The sequence below is a fragment of the Phyllobates terribilis genome, unplaced genomic scaffold, assembly GCF_046119375.1.
Source record: "Phyllobates terribilis strain yellow unplaced genomic scaffold, ASM4611937v1 Scaffold_5__5_contigs__length_657084704, whole genome shotgun sequence".
NCBI lineage: Eukaryota > Metazoa > Chordata > Amphibia > Anura > Dendrobatidae > Phyllobates > Phyllobates terribilis.
Window position 1 is genome coordinate 190,571,814 of NW_027362765.1, and position 22,769 is coordinate 190,594,582.

At 47.2% G+C, this 22,769-nt stretch overlaps 1 protein-coding gene across 4 annotated transcripts in view; it reads right to left on the reverse strand.

Moving 5' to 3' along the window:
- The window catches only part of LOC141272683 (amine oxidase [copper-containing] 3-like), a 64,226-nt gene that overhangs the window by 23,754 nt on the left and 17,703 nt on the right, over nucleotides 1-22,769 (reverse strand). The window lies entirely within an intron of this gene.

Genomic DNA, 22,769 nt, shown 5'->3' on the forward strand with positions numbered 1-22,769 from the left:
AAAGGCATATTAATGAACATAGCATTCTTTAGAGCACAGTGAGATGGAGGAGTGGGGGAGGGTTTGCTGAGGGAGATGAATCCTGTGACACAATTTCTTCCAGTCCTTATCTTTCTGCCTGACAATACTCTGCACTGCTAGTTCAGGAACTCTACCTGACCTGTCCTTAGCTTCACTCCTGACTTGAATCATTTTCACTTGCAGGGGCACTTCTGTGAGATACAACACACACACCACCTTTCTCTTCGGCTCCAGCTAGACAGTAAACAACTTCCCCACAATCCCCCTGGGGAACTGCTAAAACGCTCCCCTTCTCCTGTGACTGTGTTAACCACTTTAGTTGCTGGATGCTTCTGGAGCACAACACTTCCTGTCTCATGTGCTTGTGTTACTTCTAATAGTTGCTGAATGCATTTAAAGCAGCAGCACTACTTCTACATGTCATACTCTTCCCTCCTTTTTGAATGTCATCCTCAATATTCGTCTTAATTGGTCAATCTGACCAATTCTGAGACACTGATGAAAGTTGGATAACTTTATATACAAATTGGCATTGTGAAATTGGTATAACATTCATAAACATTGATAACAACTTAATCTTATAACCTTTTTCTCGTAGGATGCCTGTAAGAAATAAACAACACAATTAAAACAATCAGCATCTCTTCAATCAGCTCTCCCTCTCTATGCTTTAACAGTTCTTTGTTTCTACAAAGTCTTTTAAGGAAAATCAAAGCATGAAAACAAGTCTTTCCACCAGGTAACATCTTTCATACTGCCTCTCGGTGCTGAACACCACTCAAGTGGGGTTACCTGGTCCGCAGGCAGAGATACCCGTTTCCAGTCAACCATCCTTGGCACTTGACTTGGTTCACCAAGTGTCTCATACGTCAGCATCACGGGCCTCCTCACTTCTTGAGTCAACATCCTCCTGGTGGGTTCTTCCTCAGAGACGATGGGTTCTTCGGTCACAGAAGTTTCTTCCACCGCACTCATTTCCCGTGCTTCCTCAGATGCTCTTGGAGCTGCCTCTGTAAGTTCCTGTACTTCTACTGAGGTGCTTGTTTCCAAAAGGTCTGGTAATTCCGCTCCTCCTGAGTGTCGGTTGGTCTCTTCAGTGGCCGGTGTTCGATCATCAGATCTGAATTGGACTTATTCTGTACTCCTTGGTATGAACTCTGAAGCCTCAGGACTTAGTTCACTTTCCTGAGGATGGTACATCCCTCTCCTTGCCGGTCCGAGAAATACAACGGTGTGTTCTTCTCCATAGGAACTTTCAAGGTCACTATTCACCTCCAGAGCTTCAGTCTGTGGTGGTCCCTTAGTCGATCTCGGACGATGTCGGTCTACTTCTGGGAAGTCTTGTTGTGGTGGGAGATAATCACAGGGTAGCAGTAAATTCCGATGGACTATTCTTGCTTTCTTGTCTCCCGTTTCCAATCGGATTTCATACACTGGGCTGTCATCAGCTTTCCTCCTTATGACCACATACACCTTGTCTTCCCAGTATGAACAAAGTTTTCCTGGACCGTCTTTCTCACGTACGTTCTTGACTAGCACCTGGCTTCCCGGTGCCAATTCTGCTCCATAACATTTTCGATCAAAGTACTCCTTACTCTTGCTCTGTCCTTGCGTAACCACTTTGGACGCTATGTTGTATGGCTCTGCCATCCGTTCTTTCCATTTCCGAACGTACTCCGGATACGTTCTATAAGTCTCTGACACCGGAGTATTGAACATGATGTCGATTGGCAGTCTTGGCGATTGTTCTTACAATAGGAAAAAGGATGAGTAACCCGTTGCATCGCTCTTTGTACAGTTATAGGCATGTACCACTTTTGACAGGGAACTCTTCCAGTCTTTCTTCTCATCAGCTGTTAAAGTGCGCAATATTGACAATAATGTCCAGTTAAAACGTTCCACTTGCCCATTACCCTCTGGGTGATAGAGCGTTGTGTGGGATCTCTGAATTCTACAGTTCTTTCCTAGCTTGGCAAAGAGCTGGTTCTCAAATTCTCTTCCTTGGTCATGGTGTAATCTCATAGGGAACCCAAACCTCAAAGCAAAATCATTGAAAATCTTCTCTGTCGCTGTTCGACCTGATTTATTGGTGGTGGAATATGCTTGAGGAAATCGAATGAAATGGTCCATCTGTTAGAACCTTGCTATTAGTTTTTTTTTCCTTTGCTGGTCACATGACCTTGTTGGCCTATTTAAGCCTGCTCCGCCCTTCTGGCTTTGCTGGACTTCATTGTATATCTACTTTCTAGCTAGCCTGTGCTCTGTGTCTTGCTCTGTTAGTTTGCTTGGTCTACTGACCTCTATGTTCTATATATTTTGTTTGTTCGTCTGTCTGCTACTATTTCTGTTAGGAGGTGTCCCATATTCCTCCCAGTCCTTAGTACTTGTAGGGATTCCTTCCCCACATCTATAGGTCTCCGTACAGACTAGCTTAGGACTTTAGCAGGTCTGATCGCAGGATCAGGTTCCCTGTTACATCGTAGGGATTAAGCTGAGTTCTATCGTAGGGACAGATCTCCTCTCTTTCCTTAGCTCTGGTAGCAGAACATAACAGTAAGTCCAGCCCGCAAATTCTCTAAGGAAAGATTTTTCTGTTCCATCATGGTGTCGGTTCAGGATTTGGTTCATCGCCTGCAGGGACTCTCTCTGGAGGTGGCCGAGCTCCGTCAGCACGTGAGTAACTGTCCTGGAGCACATTTCTTGGAGCCTAAGGTATGTTTGCCGGATTTATTTTTTGGTGAACACCGAGAATTTTTTTCATTTAAAAATGCTTGCTTATTGTATTTTCGTTTGAGACCTAAGTCCTCTGGGGATGAATCCCAGCGCGTAGGGTTCATAATGTCACTTTTGCGCAAAGAGCCTCAGGAGTGGGCCTTTTCTTTGCAACCTAGTGATACATGCTTCAGATCAGTGGATAGTTTTTTTTCTGCTTTGGGACTATTATATGATGATCCTGACCGTGTCGCATCAGCTGAGACTGAGTTGAGACGTTTAAAACAAGGATCAGGTAATGTGGAAAAATATTGTACTCATTTCCGTCATTGGTCTACTCAAACAGGGTGGAACGATTCTGCTCTGAAAAGTCTATTTCTTGCTGGGCTCAGTGAAAGGGTTAAAGACCTGCTAATTGCTTATACTACACCTGAAGATTTGCAACAGGCTATGCAATTAGCTATACGGGTGGATAGAAGACTGCGTGCAAGGGTTAATGAGAGCAAATCCTCTGCTATGTCAGTTTCTGGTTATGAGAATGTGTGTACTAACAGTGGTGAACCGATGGAGATTGGATCGGTGACACCTCGCTCTCAAGAAAAAGACCGTCGATTTTCTGAAGGCTTGTGTTTCTATTGCGGAAAATCTGGTCATTTGATTAAAGGCTGTGAGCTTCGTATGAAGAAAGAAAAAAAAATGGTCAGTCACGCCCGTATTGCCTGTTTAAATTCCAAGGGTATATTTTTAGCTGCTTCCACGATTGCTCAGAAAAAATTAATGGAATTTCGGGTATTTGTTGATTGCGGGTCTACTCTGAATGTAATTGATGGGGGATTCGTGGAAAGACTCAATTTAAAACCTGAACCTTTATCATCCCCCATTGCTGTGGTTTCTGTGGATGGTTCCCCTTTGAAGAATATTACTCTCAAGGTCTGTGAATTTCCTCTCACTATTAATGGTGTTCACCATGAGAAATTGGATTTGGTAGTTTTGAATAACTTGCCTTCTCCAGTAATATTGGGATTGCCCTGGTTAAAATTTCACAATCCTGTACTGGATTGGTCTACCAGTGAAATTAAATCCTGGAGCCATAAATGTTATGACAAGTGTTGTAACGGGCGTATTACAGCTTTGGATAGGGGAGAATTGCCTGTTCCTATTCAGGATTTTTGGAGAGTTTTTTCTGAGAAGGAATCGCAGGTTTTGCCTCCCCATAGAGACTATGATTGTTCTATTGAATTTGTCCCTGGAGCGACTCTTCCTAAAAGTCGTTTATTTAACCTTACTATTCCTGAGAGGAAGGCTTTGGAGGAATACATACAGACAAGTTTGGCCGCCGGTCACATTAGGCCCTCTAAGTCTCCTGTGGCGGTTGGATTTTTTTTTGTAAAAAAAAAGGACGGCGGTTTACGTCCTTGTCTGGATTTTCGTGAGATTAACAAAATTACTGTACGCAATCCTTACCTACTGCCATTGATTCCTGATCTGTTTAACCAGTTAATGGGGGCCAAGTGGTTCTCTAAAATTGACCTTAAGGGGGCATACAATCTGTTGCGCATGAAGGAGGGTGACGAATGGAAGACTGCTTTTAACACTCCTGTGGGTCATTTTGAGAATCTGGTTATGCCTTTTGGTCTTACTAATGCTCCTGCATTTTTTCAGAATCTGATTAATGACATCCTTAGACCTTTGATCGGCAAAAATGTGGTTGTGTATTTGGATGACATTTTGATTTATTCGCCGGATCTGGAGTCTCATTGGCGGAGCGTGCGTGAGGTATTACAGTTATTAATGGACAATTCGCTTTTTGCTAAGCTGGAGAAATGTGAGTTCGCTGTACAGAGAATTAGTTTTTTGGGCTACATTATCTCCAGCAAAGGTTTTGAGATGGATCCGGTTAAGGTTCAGGCTGTGCAGGAATGGCCTAGGCCTATTGGTTTGAAATCGATACAGAGGTTTTTGGGTTTCGCCAATTACTACAGAAAATTCATAAAAATTTTTTCTAGTATTGTCAAACCTCTGACTGATCTCACCAGGAAAGGTGCTGATGCTGTTCAGTGGTCTTCTGAGGCCATTGAAGCTTTTGTGTATCTCAAGGAGAGGTTCACCTCTGCTCCCATCCTTATGCAGCCTGATGTTACTAGGCCGTTTTTGGCTGAGGTTGATGCTTCCTCTGTGGGGGTTGGCGCAGTATTGTCTCAGGATAACGGGGATGGATTACATCCCTGTGCCTTTTTTTCAAAAAAATTTTCGGAGACTGAACTGAATTACGATATTGGTAATCGGGAATTATTGGCTATTAAACTCGCATTTGAACACTGGCGCCACTTCTTGGAAGGTGCGGAATTTCCCGTTCAGGTTCTTACGGATCATAAAAATCTGATATATCTTGATGCTGCCAAGCGCCTGAATGCCCGTCAGGCTAGGTGGGCACTGTTTTTCTCGCGGTTTAATTTCTCCGTTATTTACATCCCTGGTACTAAGAATGTTAAGGCGGATGCCTTGTCTCGCAGTTTTTCTCCCATAGTCGGTGCTGAGAAAGAGGAGAACATTTTACAAGAAGGTGTTGTGATAGCTGCTTTGGACTCCGTTTTGGAAAATGAGATTCTTAAAGCACAGGAGAATGCCCCTTCTAACACTCCTCATGGGAGGTTGTTTGTGCCTGGGACCTTTAGGAGAGATTTGTTTGTTGAGTGTCACGAATCTCGGTTGGCAGGTCATCCCGGAATCTCTGAGACCAAGAGACTGGTGGGTCGCAGTTTTTGGTGGCCTGGATGGCAGAAGGAAGTCATTAAGTGGGTGCGTCAATGTACTATATGTGCTAGATCTAAGTCCTCACATACTCCTGCTGCGGGGTTGCTTTGTCCTTTGGAGGTTCCCAGTACTCCTTGGACACATTTGGCTATGGACTTTATAACTGACCTTCCCCCCTCTGAGGGTTTTACTGTCATCTGGGTGGTCGTGGACCGTTTTAGCAAGATGTGTCACTTGGTTCCCTTTGTCAAACTGCCCTGCGCTAAAACTCTCGCTAAGGCCTTTGTCAAGGAAATTGTCAGACTCAGACTTCATGGCGTTCCTACTGACATTGTTTCTGATAGGGGTCCTCAGTTCGTGGCTCGTTTTTGGCGGGCCTTTTGTGACAGGTTGGGAGTTCATTTATCGTTCTCGTCCGGATATCATCCTGAATCTAATGGCCAGACAGAAAGGAAAAACCAGGATGTTGAGCAGTTCTTGCGTTGTTTTGTGACAGACAATCAAGAGGGGTGGTCTGAGTTTCTGCCACTTTCTGAATTTGCTCTGAACAATCATACATCTTCTTCTGCTGGTTGTTCGCCTTTTTTTTGTTGTTCTGGGAGACATCCGTCGTTTGGATCGTTCTCCAAGTTGGGATCTGCCGTGCCTGAGGAGGAGAATTTTTCCGGTGATTTGGAGAGAGTTTGGACGGATGTGCGTGGTAATCTTCAGGAGGCCAACAGAAAATCTAAGGACTACTTTGATAGGAAACGACAGGAGGTTTTGTTCGCTGTTGGTGACATGGTTTGGTTGTCCTCTAGGAATCTGCGGTTGAGGATTCCTTCTAAGAAATTGGGTCCCAAGTTTGTAGGGCCCTTTAAGGTGCTTCAGGTTGTCAACCAATCTGCTGTTAGGTTGGAGGTTCCTACCTCCTGGAGAATTAATCCGGTATTTCATGTCTCTCTGTTGAAAAAAGCTGTTGAATCGGATTGTGACGCCTCTGCCTCTGTTCCTCCGGTGGTGGAGGACGGGGAATATGAAATTTCTCGCATCCTTAACTCTAGACTGTATAGAGGTAGTTTGCAGTATCTTGTGGCCTGGAAAGGTTTCGGACCCGAGGATAACTCTTGGGTGAGGTCGGATGATGTTTCCGCGTCCAGACTTATCAGAGCGTTTCACAGGAGATTTCCTGATAAGCCTGGTCCTAGGGGATCCGGAGGATCCTCTTAGAAGGGGGGGTACTGTTAGAACCTTGCTCTTAGTTTTTTTTTCCTTTGCTGGTCACATGACCTTGTTGGCCTATTTAAGCCTGCTCCGCCCTTCTGGCTTTGCTGGACTTCATTGTATATCTACTTTCTAGCTAGCCTGTGCTCTGTGTCTTGCTCTGTTAGTTTGCTTGGTCTACTGACCTCTATGTTCTATATATTTTGTTTGTTCGTCTGTCTGCTACTATTTCTGTTAGGAGGTGTCCCATATTCCTCCCAGTCCTTAGTACTTGTAGGGATTCCTTCCCCACATCTATAGGTCTCCGTACAGACTAGCTTAGGACTTTAGCAGGTCTGATCGCAGGATCAGGTTCCCTGTTACATCGTAGGGATTAAGCTGAGTTCTATTGTAGGGACAGATCTCCTCTCTTTCCTTAGCTCTGGTAGCAGAACATAACACCATCACCACCAAGATGTATTCATAACCACCCTTGCACATCTCGAGATGTAAAAAGTCTATTGAGACCATCTCAAACAGATACGTAGTTTGGATGTTGCCCATATGTGCCCGGGTTGATGTGTTGGGACGTTTATCTTTCAGACACCCACACTCCCTGGTCACGTACCTCTCAATATCTCTCTGTATGTAGGGCCAGAAGAAACATTCACGGATCAAGTTGGTTGTCCTTTCCACTCCCAGGTGTCCCATGTTTTCATGGAGTACTTTGAAGACCAACCTACGGAATACTCTGGGTAGTACCAACTGCCGGTTTTGTACTCCTTTACGATACAGGATACCGTCTTCACTGAGGTAGAGCTTCGTCCATTATTTACGTAAAACAGATACTGCTATTAAATCATTGTCTCTCTCTCGTTTACTTGGAAACTGATTTTGGTCCACATAAAGTAGTATTTTACCAATTATCTTATTGTGCTCTTCGGATTTTCCCTTTTGGTAGTTGTTGAATAGACTGGGGGTGATCCTGTTCTCTCGCTTTTATGGTGGTTTCCACAGTCAATGGACACCACAATGGTGCGTCTTCCTCCTGATAAGCTTGTACTGCTTGGGTAGTGCTCTCAATTGCTTCCAGACTGACTTCCTCCGAGCATTCTTGCATGAACTCCTCAGGCTCTAGTGGCATTCTTGCAAATCCGTCAGCATCCGCATTGCATTTTCCTGGCCTGTACTTGATGCTGAAATTGAAGTCAGCTAGTTCAGCAACCCATCTCTGACCCGTTGCATTCTGTTTCGCTGTAGTAAGGACATAAGTCAAAGGGTTGTTGTCAGTGTATATCTCAAACTCTTTGCTATAGTAGAGATAATCTCTAAATCGTTCACAGATAGCCCATTTCAATGCCAGGAACTCTAATTTTCCGGAATGTAGATGGTACTTCTTCTCGGCGTCTGTCAACGTTCTCGAACCGTAACCGATGACCCTCAATTTTCCATCTTGATGCTGGTACAGCGCAGCTCCCAGTCCAACTTGAGAGGAGTCACAATGAAGAACAAATGGGAAATTGAAATCAGGATATCCCAATATGGGTTGGGTGGTTTTACTAGGTAGTCTACTAGTTCTTCCAATACTTCCTGGTGCTCTGCTGTCCAGAAAGTGGGCTGTTAGGACGAAACTGCGTTGTTTCTTTTAAGCCCCGTTCTACTCGCTTTCTTCTTTCTCTCCATGGCTGTTGTTATCTCTGTCATTCCCCCCAAGAGGAGGTATAGTGGGGTGGCAATCCTGGAGAAGTTCTGAACGCAAGTACGATAGTATGAGAGGAATCCTAATATCTGCCTCAACTCCCCGACGGTAGAGGGTCGCTTGTCTTTTAAGGTCAGTAACAGAGCGATCTCTGCTGAGTCCATGCTATATCCTTTTCCGGACACAATTTTCCCTAGAAATCGGACTTGCCTTTTGAACAGTTCACACTTCTTTGGGGTCAACTTAACTCCGTGTTGTTGATACCGTTGTAGTACGGTCCTCACATGCTCAATATGCTCCCGGCAGGTTTTGATGTGTACCACATTCTCATCCAAGTACAGCTGACAGATATCATCCCTCAATCCTTCTACACATGTCTCCATGCTCCTCTGGAATTCTGCGGGAGCTGAACTGAGCCCAGACGGTATGCGGATCCACTCATATAATCCCCACGGTGTGATGAATGCTGTCAAAAGTCTACTGGACTCTTCAACAAACCCTTGATGGCATGCTTTACCCCGATCAAGGACAGAGAACCAGCTACTTCCTGATAGGTTATCCAGGTTATCTTGAATCTTTGGTATCGGGTGCCAATCAGGTACTGACTTTCGGTTTAGTTCCCGGTAATCACAGCAGAGTTTCAACGTACCGCCCTTCTTCCTAACACGAACAATAGGAGAGGAATAAGATGATTTTGACTTTAGGACCCAACCTCTGTTGATTAGGTCTTGTAAATACTCTTTCACTTCACGGTGTAATGGTTTCGGGACAGACATGTAACTTCTGGTTACAGGGGTCATGTCTTTCAAATTGATTATCAACTGCAACGATGGGATACAGCCTATATCAGAGTCATCTTTGGAGAATGAAAGACACTCGTTGTTCAGCACACAAGTGTTCCAGGGGTACTGGGGGATCCCAGGACTCTGAGGTGGGTCGTGCAAGTTCTTCCCCTGGGCAACTCCTGTTCCATGGTGGGGAGACTGAATTCACTACGGACCCCTGGGCTGGTCGTACACTGGCTGGATATACCATTTTAACGATTTTGATGTGACCTAACACAGTCTTTGGATCTAGTCTAATTTCGTGTCTCGTAGTATTCACCAGTGCGGTCACTCGAGCAAACCCACCAGTAGGAATCGTAAGCACAGCCTCACATTCAACTAGGCCTTCCGGAAGTTCTGAGGAGTCTTTTGGCAAGAGCAGTCTTTTCTGAACTTTTCTTCCCGGTTCTACCTGGACTCCACACCTCACACCCACCATTAGGTTTGCAGGGATGATGGTTGGGCGCCAGCCTACTTTGACTTCTTTTAGGTCCATTGTATTCTGTGCTTTCTTTACTCTATGAATGACATTTTCCGCCACGACTTTGGGTATGGCGAGCGATGCATTCACCACCAGTGCCCCTGCCTTGTGTTTCGTGATGACCTCACTGATTACATTATAAGCCTGGATAGGATCCTCTGCCACGTTCTGATCACTGGTCACGAGAAAAGGTACCAAAAGCTCGATGGCGTTGCTATTCTTCGTGGCCCTGAGTTGGAAAGTTACTTCCATCCAGCCTATGAAAGGGATTTCGGTCTGGTTGACGGCTTTGCTGTAGAGTTCTTTTAGTGACCGAAAGCAAGTGTGTGGCAGGTAGCGCCTTCTCCATTCTTCATTTAAAAGGCTAGCTTGGGCTCCTGTGTCCCACAGTGCTTTTACTAGGAGTCCATCTAGCTGGCACTGTATAAAGCACTGTTCACCAATTAGGCTATCTTTACGGACCAAGGAATCCTCCTACCAGGAGTACATCGTTTGACCTCCGCATTGGGCATTAAGTAACTGATGCCCCTGTCTCCCTTGCAGCTGTTGTACACGGGAACATACTTGGGGATAGTACTGACGCAGCCGTTTTACCTCATGCGCAGTTCTGGGGTTTGGTGAGATTTGGATTAGCTTCTGGGGCCTCCTCCGTGTCGCGGTTACGGTTACCAGCTGCCTCGCACTGGTAGCCTCCTGTCTTTTAACCCAAACGACCGTGACCATTGGCATAATGTTCTTCCTCACCACATCATAGACAGTGGACACACACCGTACTTTGATTTGACGAACGGCATGCTTCACGAGCCGGGTATCTTCTGTTTTGGAACCCACTCCTGGGTTTGAGTGATACCGGTTTTGGCCTGGAATGAATCAACTTTTTTACCTCAATCAACTCGGCTCGCAGTTCTCCTATTACTTCCTCCTAGTCAGCGCTGGCGGTCCTCTCTTTTGTTGGTGATTTAAGGTTCACTCTCGGAGGTAGCACTGGACGGTCTCTATGATGAACTTTGGACTGGTCACTAGGGTTCTCCAACTTCAGCTGACTCATTTTGGTGATTTTAGGAGCAGAACCTTTCTTTAACTTCTGTTTGCTCTATGACTCCAAACTAGCTGCCTCATTATTTTTTTTCAATTAGGACTTCGTCCAGAATGCCAGGATCTTCTAGTTACTGTTTCAGCTGCAACTTGATGTCTTTGCTGATTAACCCCATTTCCAATGATCTCAAGGATCTCATTGATCTTCTGGACTAGTCCAGCATCAAACTTCCCTTCCGCTTCTACATCTCTGGATGCAAACAGTCTATCCTTCAGTTCAATTGCTCTGAACAAGAAATTTTGGGGTGATTCATTATTTTTCTGTGAGAGGTTAATGAGTCGGTGGAGCAATTATGAAGTACTCTGTTCTTTATAGTGCCCTTTTAAACTCATCTTCAGCTGTTGCAAGTTCAATTGACTCTTCATTTCTAGCATAATACGGAGGTTCAGGCCTGGGCTGATCGCTTTCACCACCCCCTCAACGATCTCATCTGGCTGGTAGCCTTTCTGTAAGCCTGCATCAATCTGGTGCAACAAGTTCTTATAAGACAGTCTTTCTTTCTCTTCACACTCTCCAATCTGTCCCAGGATCATGAATTCTTTCCTTATGGTGATTTGTGGTGTTCGAGAGTACTGTCTCCCTTATTTATCTAACCTCAGCAGGTTAAAGTTCCTGTCTGAGTCTATCACCCGTTCAGAGGTTTTGGTCGATTTCTGCAGGGCTGTTGTTAGGGCTTTGAATAGTTCTTTCAATTCCTGTAGTTCAGTTTGTGGAGGGAGATTCCTGCTTTTGGTAATTGGTGCCGCCCCTCCATCCTCCAACTTCAAACTGGTTAGAAACTGTGTTAGTTCCTGGAGGAATGGCCCCATGACATCTTCAGCTTCTTTTTCCCCCAGCTCATCCATTTTTGCACAGGGGTATTAACCCTCAGGCACAGACATGTAGGTTGTTTCACTTGCTGACCAGACACACTTGACAAGAGTCCTTATAAACGGTAGAACAGTAGCATTTAATAAGAAGTTGCACAGGGAGTACAAGTTAAGTCTTATGAGCAACAGGCTCCAGTGACAAACAGTACAGTTTCCTTAGCAGCACAGAAGTTCACAGTCTTCCCAGTAGTACAGGACAGCACAGTTCTAATGCAAAGGCACATTAATGAACACAGCATTCTTTACAGCATAGTGAGATGGAGGGGGGGTTTGCTGAGGGAGATGATCCCTGTGACACCATTTCTTCCAGTCCTTATCTTTCTGCCTGACAATACTCTGCACAGCTAGTTCAGGAACTCTACCTGACCTGTGCTTAGCTTCACTCCTGACTTGAATCCTTTTCACTTGCAGGGGTACTTCTGTGAGATACAACACAAACACCACTTTTCTCTTCGGCTTCAGCTAGACAGTAAACAACTTCCCCACAATCCCCCTGGGGCTCTGCTAAAACACTCCCCTTCTCCTGTGACTGTGTTAACCCCTTTAATTGCTCGATGCTTCTGGAGCACAAAACTTCCCGTCTCATGTGCTTGTGTTACTTCTAGTAGTTGCTGAATGTGACACTACTTTTGCATGTCACATTACTTACGGAAAAATATAACCCCTATTATTCCCATAGGGGCAGGTTCTCCTTTCTCTACAACTATCCATATATTCTGCCTCACTCTTATGCTTACACTAGGGATCCAGTCTCTCTGCCCTTGTCCATGTGTACAGTACAGACCAAAAGTTTGGACACACCTTCTCATTTAAAGATTTTTCTGTATTTTCTTGACTATGAAAATTATACATTCACACTGAAGGCATCAAAACTATGAATTAGCATATGTGGAATTATATACTTTACAAAAAAGTGTGAAACAACTGAAAATAGGTCTTATTTTCTAGGTTCTTCAAAGTAGCCAACTTTTGCTTTGATGACTGCTTTGCACACTCTTGGCATTCTCTTGCTGAGCTTCAAGAGGTAGTCACCGGAAATGGTTTTCACTTCACAGGTGTGCCCTGTCAGGTTTAATAAGTGGGATTTCTTGCCTAATAAATGGGGTTGGGACCATCAGTTGTGTTGTGCAGAAGTCAGGTGGATACACAGCTGATAGTCCTACTGAATAGACTGTTAGAATTTGTATTATGGCAAGAAAAAAGCAGAAAAACGAGTGGCCATCATTACTTTAAGAAATGAAGGTCAGTCAGTGTGAAAAATTGGGAAAACTTTGAATGTGTCCCCAAGTGCAGTTGCAAAAACCATCAAGCGCTACAAAGAAACTTGCTCACATGAGGACCGCCCCAGGAAAGGAAGACTAAGAGTCACCTCTGCTTCTGAGGATAAGTTTATCCGAGTCACCAGCCTCAGAAATCGCAGGTTAACAGCAGCTCAGATTAGAGACCAGGTCAATGCCACACAGCGTTCTAGCAGCAGACACATCTCTTCAACAACTGTTAAGAGGAGACTTTGTGCAGCAGGCCTTCATGGTAAAATAGCTGCTAGGAAACCACTGCTAAGGACAGGCAACAAGCAGAAGAGACTTGTTTGGGCTAAAGAACACAAGGAATAGACATTAGACCAGTGGAAATCTGCACTTTGGTCTGAGGAGTCCAAATTTGAGATCTTTGGTTCCAACCACCGTGTCTTTGTGCGACGCAGAAAAGGTGAACAGATGGACTCTACATGCCTGGTTCCCACCGTGAAGCATTGAGGAGGTGTGATGGTGTGGGGGTGCTTTGCTGGTGACACTGTTGGGGATTTATTCAAAATTGAAGGCATACTGAACCAGCATGGCTACCACAGCATCTTGCAGTGGCAGGCTATTCCATCCGGTTTGCGTTTAGTTGGACCATCATTTATTTTTCAACAGGACAATGACCCCAAACACAACTCTAGGCTGTGTAAGGGCTATTTGACCAAGAAGGAGAGTGATGGGGTGCTACGCCAGATGACCTGGCCTCCACAGTCACCAGACCTGAACTCAATCGAGATGGTTTGGGGTGAGCTGGACCGCAGAGTGAAGGCAAAAGGGCCAACAAGTGCTATGCATCTCTGGGAACTCCTTCAAGATTGTTGGAAGACCATTTCCGGTGACTACCTCTTGAAGCTGATGAAGAGAATGCCAAGAGGGTGCAAAGCAGTCGTCAAAGCAAAAAGTGGTTACTTTGAAGAACCTAGAATATAAGACATATTTTCAGTTGTTTCACACTTTTTTGTTAAGTATATAATTCCACATGTGTTAATTCATAGTTTTGATGCCTTCAGTGTGAATGTACAATTTTCATAGTCATGAAAATACAGAAAAATCTTTAAATGAGAAGGTGTGTCCAAACTTTTGGTCTGTACTGTATGTCACTTGACAAATGGTAATGTTTTTAATATTAGAGTTAGGACTGTCCCATAAGGGTTGCCGTGACGTGGCGGGATAGCTTTTACATTATTTTGATCAAAATTATGTTAACTAAATACCCTTTATTATTTATTATTATTTTTGTACTGTGCGATCTATCCATTTACTTCCAGTTATTTGGGTATTTTTCTTGCTTTTGGATTCTCTCTGTTTAATGCCCTTGTGTGAACATGCATTTACATTTTGCATGCACATCAATTTACGTTTCAGTTCAGACCTCCAGGTTTTTTCTTTGCAGTTCAGTATGCTTTAGTGCATATAAAAGGGTGTGGCCGCCCTTTGTCTGAGCTGAGACGCTCATTCTGCCTCAGGCTTATGCTTACACTAGAGATCCAGTCTCTCTGCCCTTGTGCATGTGTATGTCACTTGACAAATGGTAAGGTTTTTAATATTAGAGTTAGGACTGTCCCATAAGGGTTGCCGTGACGTGGCGGGATAGCTTTTACATTATTTTGATCAAAATTATGTTAACTAAATACCCTTTATTATTTATTATTATTTTTGTACTGTGCGATCTATCCATTTACTTCCAGTTATTTGGGTATTTTTCTTGTTTTTGGTTTCTCTACAACTATCCATCAGGCATTCATGGCATATAATTTTGACATGCTGGAAATGTCTCAGATGGTAATACACCTATAAGTTTTAAGTCTCCGGCCCTTGATTCAACATGCCAATGTGACCCTTGGACCAGAAAAGCTTGTGCACCTCTGATTTATGGCTATGAATATCTGGTCCATTACTTGAACATGATTTATTTACTGAAGATGGTAGTTATTGAGAATTTCCAATTGGTAAAGGCCAGGAATATGAAAAAAGGGCAATATATATTAAATTAGATGAAATCCTTTACAGTGAATGGGGTGTTAGAGGATTAATTCCAACATCAAAAGTTATCACCTATCTAGTCAGATCCAACTGATCCTGAGAACAGGGCTTTTCACCCTATACCGACATGCAATAGTATGCCATATATTGGATGTGATGTATGGAGTGGGTTAAGGAACTTAGCCCTCAACATACCTGTAACAGCAGCAACCAGAGCTATTTCCAGTTGCTCCTGTGTTACCATTTAAATGCTGCTAATCCCAGTGATGATGTGACATTGTTGTATCATGTTCTGGCTGCAGCTTCCGTGTCCCCACTGGCTACAATGGTGAAGTCACAACTACAGTGCACATCATCGCTGCAGCCAATCATTAAGCTCAGCTGCTATGCTATGTAGATGTCATGAACCACTAAGTTTAGTGATATGCTGCAGCAGTGAGGAGTGCTGAACTTTGTGATTGGCTGCATCATTGATGTGTACTCAGCTTAGTGATTGGTTGCAGCATTGATATGCGCTGTAGTCGTGTCATGACCACTGCAGCCAGTAAGCAGATACTGCCGCAGCGACGGAGAGGCAGTGCTGGACTCTGGGAGTGAGAGAGCAACACTGATGTTATTATTTTAATCCAGCGCCGGCCTATAAAGGACAGAAAGTTATGAACGGAAAACTCCTTAAGGCCACGACCCCACTATCAGTATTTTGTCAGTATTCTGTCAGTATTTTTTCTCATGTTTGGGAGCCAAAACCAGGTGAGGAACAATCAGAGAAAAGGTATACAGAAACAAGTCACTTATTCTGCATTTATAACCCACTCCTGAGAAAAAATACTGACCGAATACTGACCAAATACTGATAGTGGGGCCGTGGCCTAAGAATTAAAAACAAACATACTGTCTACTGAAGACAAGTATCTCTGCTTTATCTACTTGGCAGTAATATGGGCATCTTTACTTACTTTGCTTACCTTGCAGTAGTTATGTCCTTATTAAAACTTATATTGTCTGGGTGACGGGTTCATAATCCCTTTTTAGATTCCGCTTACATCCAAATGTCTTATCCAGTGCACATGTGACATGCAGAAGTAGTGCTGTTGCAGAGTGTGACATGCAGAAGTAGTGCTGTTGCAGCGTGTGACATGCAGAAATAGTGCTGTTGCTTTAAAAGCATTCAGCAACAATTAGCAGTAACACAAGTGTAGCACCCTGAGGACTCGGTTGCTACAGGGGTATTGCACCTCAACCAGAGGTGTGGTATTCCACTCCCGGGTAAGGATGGAGTGTGGGACTGAGCTCAGTTAGCTGCATGCACTACACTCATCCCATTTCCGGGGGACAGAACTACGGTACTCCCACCAGTTAGATGTGCAGGTACGACAGCGTCTGTCCCTGGCTGGAGTGGGAGGGGGGGAGGAACATCCCAGTAGTGTAGGGGCAGATAGGGGAGGGGCTCTGGGCATAGAGGTAGGAGCCCATTGGGTGCTAGTCACCTGGGCTCACACATAGAGGGAGTATATATGGTGGGCACCATCTAGAGTCAGAGTCAGTCAGTCTGAGGAGAAGCTGAGGGAGAGTACAGCCAGAGAGGGCTGACAGGGAGCTGTGGCTCTGGCTGGGCCCAGCTCCAGGGCCAGGCCTGAAGCAGAGAGAAGGAGAAAGAGAGGCCCAGAGACGCAAGGAGAGAGGGAACCCTGAGATCCCAAGAGTGACCAAAAAGGGTGAAGGGTTGGCACAGAGAGGTACCGGATCCCAAACTGGCGGAGGCAAACATCCTTAACCAGGAACCGGAGGTCGTGGTCAAGTTTTGCCACGACCCTCACCACATTCACCAGGAAGGTACACCACGAGTAGGGTCAGGAAAGCCATAAAAAGGTTTTACCATTGAGAGACCCAAGGGAACCGGACAAAGGTGGATCCCTGGTGGGGACGGCCAGAGAGAGAGAGAGAGGGGAGCTCAGGACCACGCTCCGGAACTGCCTGGGGGTTAGCCGAGTCCCGCACCTGGTGGACGCTGCACGGCTCGGGTGGTCACTCTTGGCCGGAGTGACCGGAACAACACCCGTGAGTAAAGACCCTGAAACTGCATCACAGGTCTCTGAGCTTTCTTGCTGCACCATCATTCACATCTGCTGCCCTGAGGCCATACCCCTCCCGTTGGGGGTTATACCATCTACGCTGCACAATCATATCACCGGCCTCAGCGGTCTGCCCTGCAGCGGCGGCCTCATAGCCGCAATCAACGGGTGGCGTAGTCGTACAACATCTACCGCTAATACAACGCCGCTCAGTTTGACTCCCTGGGCACGGACCGGGTCACCGCCACGAGACTACAACCCTCAACAGATCCGGCTCCGGGTAAGCTCCCGTGCGCGCGATGCCGCGCGACGAAGGCCCAGGGGCGCGTCAACTTTGGCGTAGTCGGCAGGATTACGTGCCCACAACTACCGGGTACTGCGTGCCTGAAGAAAAGTTTATATGTACCGTAAGAAGAAGTCTCCCGCCAGTTCCGGAGGGTCCCCGCCATTGGACGCCATCTCGGATCATTTCCCGCCGGTTGCCCGCCATCTGCAGCCTTTTCCCGCCATCCACGGAGTTTCCCGCCATTAGGAGACGATTCCCGCCATCTGAGACGATTTCCCGCCCTGGCAGAGCGGACGCCATTATGGGCGTGCCAGAGGGTGGCAAGAGACCACCTCCCATCGTGGGCCTGGTCCCAGAAGAGCGCCAAAAGCGGAGACCGCCCCCACCAGCAGAGACTGCAATGGTAGAGATGTCCATCAGAATGAGGGGGCTGCCCCTGGAACTGACAATCACCAAGTTGCCCCGGGACCACCCAAAAAGTGGGCGGATCAAGAACAAAAGAGAGAGGATGGGTGCAGCCTGGAGGAGTCTGGAAAGATCGCACCCGGAGATGGAGGGAGAGTCAGGCAGCACCGACCCTGTGGTCAGGAGACAGTTGCAGGCCGCCACCCCAGAAGGCCTGGTGGAGATTCTGGCACAGCTCCCCCGAGATCGGGAGCATGCACAGACTGCACTGGAGGGCTTGGCTCGGAGGATGGCCAGAGTGCAGCGAGAGGTGCTGGCAGAGTGGAGCAGAGAGATGGCTACGCAAGCTGGAACCCGCCAGCAAAGGACGCCACCCGAGACGAGGAGTCTGACAGCCTCTGAGGATGGTGCAGGAGGGACGAAGGCCGGAGATGACGCCGTGGAAGGAGCTGAAGAGATGGAAGCAGGTAAAGGGGACGTCACCACCCCAAGCCAAGTAGCCGTAAGCCTGCCCCAGCTCCCCGTTGCAGAGCCCGAAATCCCACCTACCGTGCCCGTTGCTGCACCGCCACCGCTCCAAACTAGGCCTCAAGCGGCAGGAGCCGCGGCCACGCCCCCTGTGACGTCACGCGCCTCAACTCTGAGCGCGGCCAAGCAGGAAGCGCTCCCGGCCTGGTCGCAGGGCCGAGTACCCCCGGGCGCCGCTGTCTCCAAAGTGCCCTCTACCTCTATCATGCCACCGGCCTGGTCGCAAGACCTGGTGGACCCAGGCGCCGCTGCCTCTAAAGCGCCCTTCACATTCAGGATGCCTCCGGCCTGGACGCATTGCCAGGAATCCCCGGGCGCCGCTGCCCCCACAGCGCCCTCTACCTCCACAGTGCCACCACTGGGCGAGGACCTGTACGCGCAGCACACTAGCCCGGACGGGCTGCCGTTCGAATGGCCACCGGAGTATACCAACCCACGACTCCGGAGGGAAAGGCCCTTGTGTGAACCCCTAATCCCAGCTCCGGCGCCTGTCAAGATCGTCCCGCTCCCGTTGGAGGAGGCCCAATTCGAATGGGACCCCACCGGAGAAAACCTCATTGGGTTTACCCACGAGACCCGGGCGGCCGCAGCCCAGCGAGCGGAGTGCTGCCGGCAACAGCTGGAGGTCTTCGACCGGGAACGGCGGGAAAGGCGGGTCCGTGAGGAGCGGCTGCAAGTCCAGAGCAGAAACGTCGGACCCGGCGAAACCCCCGTGCAGCCCACGGTCCCCGCGCCACCGGGACCATAATCAAGTTCCAACTGGAGCACGGTTGGGGCTTTATCCGGGATCACAGAACCCCCGGCGACGTCTTTGTCACCCGCAGAGATGTCGAGAGTCATCTGCCGGAGGGACACAGAGGACGTGACCTTTACCCGGGTGACGAGGTCACCTTCACCCGGCATCAGTGTGCTAAGGGACCATATGCTCTTCATGTGCACCGACTGACCGAGGAAGAGCTACAGTACGAAGAGAAACAAGAGGACCCGGACGGGTTTGAAGACTACCCGCGGGAAGGAGCAGGAGGATGCCGTTACTGAAGTACGGTAAAGTGGAACTGTACATAGTTACCCGTAGGGTACAAGAACTGCTGCTAAATAGAATATGGTCCCCGTTGGGACTAGTGAATTGTTCCCGTGTGTCCCTATCCATAACCAGGCTGAGGACTGTGAGCGGCCATCCCTTTTTCCCCACTGGCCGAGGACTGAGAGTGGCCATCCTGTAAATAGTTGCGCTTCCTAAGGCACCCCCTACCGGTTTTATAAGGAACTGTTTTTTTGTGACTGTTGCACTTTTACCTGGTCACGAGTTGCACAGTGGCCAGAAGTCAAGATTATATTGAAAGTTATATGCTGCTAGAGTAATAATGTGAAGTTATGTGCCAAAAGAGTTCCGGTGGCATCAGTCAGATATTTTATTATGACTAAGGAAAATGTTTTATACCTGTAACGTTTAGAGAAAAAAAAAAAAGTACCTCCCATAAAGGGATGAGTTATAGTTATGTTTTATATGTAAGTGCACTTTAATATTTTTGTATGTTTTATATTGTTTTGCTCTATTACAGCCCGAGGACGTGCTGTGGTTTACCAGGGGGGAATGTAGCACCCTGAGGACTCGGTTGCTACAGGGGTATTGCACCTCAACCAGAGGTGTGGTATTCCACTCCCGGGTAAGGATGGAGTGTGGGACTGAGCTCAGTTAGCTGCATGCACTACACTCATCCCATTTCCGGGGGACAGAACTACGGTACTCCCACCAGTTAGATGTGCAGGTACGACAGCGTCTGTCCCTGGCTGGAGTGGGAGGGGGGGAGGAACATCCCAGTAGTGTAGGGGCAGATAGGGGAGGGGCTCTGGGCATAGAGGTAGGAGCCCATTGGGTGCTAGTCACCTGGGCTCACACATAGAGGGAGTATATATGGTGGGCACCATCTAGAGTCAGAGTCAGTCAGTCTGAGGAGAAGCTGTGGGAGAGTACAGCCAGAGAGGGCTGACAGGGAGCTGTGGCTCTGGCTGGGCCCAGCTCCAGGGCCAGGCCTGAAGCAGAGAGAAGGAGAAAGAGAGGCCCAGAGACGCAAGGAGAGAGGGAACCCTGAGATCCCAAGAGTGACCAAAAAGGGTGAAGGGTTGGCACAGAGAGGTACCGGATCCCAAACTGGCAGAGGCAAACATCCTTAACCAGGAACCGGAGGTCGTGGTCAAGTTTTGCCACGACCCTCACCACATTCACCAGGAAGGTACACCACGAGTAGGGTCAGGAAAGCCATAAAAAGGTTTTACCATTGAGAGACCCAAGGGAACCGGACAAAGGTGGATCCCTGGTGGGGACGGCCAGAGAGAGAGAGAGAGGGGAGCTTAAGACCACGCTCCGGAACTGCCTGGGGGTTAGCCGAGTCCCGCACCTGGTGGACGCTGCACGGCTCGGGTGGTCACTCTTGGCTGGAGTGACCGGAACAACACCCGTGAGTAAAGACCCTGAAACTGCATCACAGGTCTCTGAGCTTTCTTGCTGCACCATCATCACCACCATCATTCACATCTGCTGCCCTGAGGCCATACCCCTCCCGTTGGGGGTTATACCATCTACGCTGCACAATCATATCACCGGCCTCAGCGGTCTGCCCTGCAGCGGCGGCCTCATAGCCGCAATCAACGGGTGGCGTAGTCGTACAACATCTACCGCTAATACAGCGCCGCTCAGTTTGACTCCCTGGGCACGGACCGGGTCACCGCCACGAGACTACAACCCTCAACAGATCCGGCTCCGGGTAAGCTCCCGTGCGCACGATGCCGCGCGACGAAGGCCCAGGGGCGCGTCACAAGCACGCAACAGGAAGTGTTGTGCTCCAGAAGCATTCAGCAACTAGAGGGGTTAACACAGTCACAGGAGATGGGGAGTGTTTTAGCAGAGCCCCAGGGGGATTGTGGGGAAGTTGTTTACTGTCTGGCTGGAGCCAAAGGGAAAGGTGCTGTGTGTGTTCTGTATCTCAAAGAAGCGCCCCTGCAAGTGAAAAGGATTCAAGTCAGGAGTGAAGCTAAGCACAGGTCAGGTAGAGTTCCTGAACTAACAGTGCAGAGTATTGTCAGGCAGAAAGATAAGGACTGGAAGAAATGGTGTCACAGGGATCATCTGCCTCAGCAACCCCCCCTCCTCCATCTCACTGTGCTGTAAAGAATGCAGTGTTCATTATTGTGCCTTTGCAATAGAACTGTGCTGTCCTGTACTACTGGGAAGACTGTGAACTTCTGTGCTGCTAAGGAAACTGTACTGTTTGTCACTGGAGCCTGTTGCTCATAAGACTTAACTTGCACTGGCTGTGCGGCTTCTTATTAAATGCTACTGTTCTACCATTTATGAGGACTCTTGTCAAGTGTATCTGGTCAGCAAGTGAAACAACCTACGTGTCTGTGCCTGAGGGTCAATACCCCTGTGTGCCTGAGAGAAGCTGCAGCACATGGTCTATGGTCACCCTGAGTAACGGTTCCCTCAGGATTCCAAAGAATTCATGCAACCTGTCTTGCCCCTACCTGAACCTAGCGGCGGGCGTGTAACACACAGAATCAGCACTTTATATCTTTTGCACCACTTCCCATATCCCTTTACATTGTAAGCTAACAGCAGGATTTTTTCTCATTTTGCATATTTACTTTTTTCCCTAAAAAAGTTTTTTTCAGGCTCTAGAGAAATTTCTGCAATTACTCTATGTGACTGCAGATTGCCAAATTGTCACAGTGTGCAATGCGCACATGGTCATGATTCACTGTTTTCTTAGCACAAGTGGGCAATAAATCAGAAGCTTGTGGTCACTTGTGATCACTTGACTGCTCACTCACGCAGTGAATACAGGGGAATTGTGATACTAATAATATTATCTATTTAATTACAGAAGTTTAACACTGATGTTGCTGCCAATGCAGTAAGGCTAGAGCTACACTATGACACTGGATTTGTGACAGCAAATCTCAGGAAAGTTGCACAACAAAGAATATATTTGCAGCTGGTCTGTGACTTACTGAGAAAATATTATAGCGCTACAACTGTTATGATCTGCTACAAGCACTAAGGAAAGACAGGAGATCTGTCCCTACAATAGAACTAAGCTAGATCCCTACGATGTAACGGGGAACCTGATCCTGCGATCAGACCCGCTAAAGCCCTCGGCTAGTCTGAACGAAGACCTATAGATGTGAGGAAGGGATCCCTACAAGAACTAGGGACTGGGAGAAAGATGGACACCTCCTAGCAGAAATTGTAGCAGTAAAAAGACAAACAAGCAACATAGAACATAGAGGTCCGAAGACCTAGCAAAACTGACTGAGAAAGGTTACAAAGCACCTGGCTAGCTAAAGAGTAGAAATTACAATGAAGTCCAGCATGGCCAGGAGGGCGGAGCAGGATTAAATAGGCAAAAAAGGTCATGTGACCAGCAAGATAGAACTCTCCTGTTAGGTTTTTTCTAACAACAACTTGGAAGTAAAATTCAGCCAAATCACAAACAAGTCACATGAAAGTCATAAATTGTACGCTACTTGCCTTGAGGTCTATAGGGGCAATGTAGCAT